The sequence below is a fragment of the Mandrillus leucophaeus genome, unplaced genomic scaffold (assembly GCF_000951045.1).
Source record: "Mandrillus leucophaeus isolate KB7577 unplaced genomic scaffold, Mleu.le_1.0 Scaffold42, whole genome shotgun sequence".
Lineage (NCBI taxonomy): Eukaryota > Metazoa > Chordata > Mammalia > Primates > Cercopithecidae > Mandrillus > Mandrillus leucophaeus.
In genome coordinates, this window is record NW_012104476.1 from 2,550,654 (window position 1) to 2,552,223 (window position 1,570).

Sequence of the window (1,570 nt, forward strand, 5' to 3'; positions counted from 1 at the left end):
ACATGTTGTGTTAGTTATCTATTTCTGCATAATAAATTCTCCCAAAATCCAGTGACTTAAAACAACAGCACTTATCAACTCATAGTCTCTGGGGGTCATCTCCTGAAGGCAGCTCTGGGGACTCCTTTGCTTCAGGGGCCCTCCCAGGCTGCAATTAAGACGTTGGGTACAGCTGGAGACATTTCAAAGCTCAACTGGGGGAAAATGCCTTTCCAAGATCCACGATAGTTGTGATGATTCAGTTGGCCTGAGAGCCTCTGTTCTTTGCTGGCTGTTGGCCAGAGGCCAGAGGCCTGAGTTCCTCACCATGTGGGCCTCTTCACAGGGCAGCTCATGACAGTACAGTTCCATCAAAGCACGTGAGCAAGGAGCACCCGGGAGAAGAGCTGGCCTGACGGAAATCAGTTTTGTGTAGCTGAATCTCAGAAGTGAAATCCCATACTTTTTTGCCATAATCTTTTTGCTAGAAGCAAGTTTCTCAGTTTGGCCCATCTTAAAGGGAGGGGATTATAGAGGGGTGTGGATAACAAGAGGCAGCAATCGCTGGGAGCCATTTCCAAAGCAGGGCAGGATGACTCACGCCTGTAATCCCAGCACTTTGGGAGGCCAAGGTGGGCGGATTGCTTGAACTCAGGAGTTTGAGACCAGCCTGGACAACACAGTGAGACCTTGTCTCTACAAAAAAATACAAAAATCAGCCAGGTGTGGTGGCGTATGCTGTGGTCCCAGCTACTTGGGAGGCTGAGGTTGGAGGACCCCTTGAGTCCAGGGAGTCCAGGTTGCAGTGAACCATGATAGCACCACAGCAGTCCACCCTGGGTGACAGAGCAAGACCATCTCAAAAAACAAACGCAAACAAACCAAAAACCCCACACTGTCTTTCATACATAGTAGTTAGTCTCACAAGAACCCTGTTTAGAAACAAGATTTAATCTAATTTGGAGAGGCCCATTTACACAAGGAAACAGACCCAGAGATGTTCGGTACCTTATCCCAGGTGCCTCGGGTCATTGGCGGCAGGAGAATGCTCTGTGAGATGCTAGCACCTGTGGATTTGCACACCACCATCCGTGATGCAGGCTGCTTCGTGCCTGTGGTGAGGCTGCCTGGAGGAGGAGTCGCAAAAGGGCCTGCAGTATTCGAGTATGGAAGCAATGCTAAAAGAGGCTGCCCACCCACTGCAATGCCTGCGGCTGCCCGGGTTTCATGAGCTGCAGGGCTGGCCCCCAGTCTCAAAGAGCTGCAAGCTTAGGAGAAAATCATGAGTGTGTGAATGTGTGTGTGTGTAACAGAGAGAGGGAGAGGGAAAAGGAGTAAGAGAGAGGCAGAAAGGGACAGGAGAGATGAAAAGAGCTAGAGTACAGAGTGACAGGGAGAAATAAACAGGGCATTAGAAAAATAGAGACAAGAGAGAAGTATTTACAGAGAAAGCCATAGAGGAAGGAAGGGAGGAGGGAAGGAAAGATAAAAGAGAAGGGAAAGAAGGATAAAAAGAAAGAAAGGGGAGAAGGAGGAAGAAAAGAAAGGAGGGAGGAAAGTAGAAAGGAAAGAGGGAAGAAAAATAAAGGGA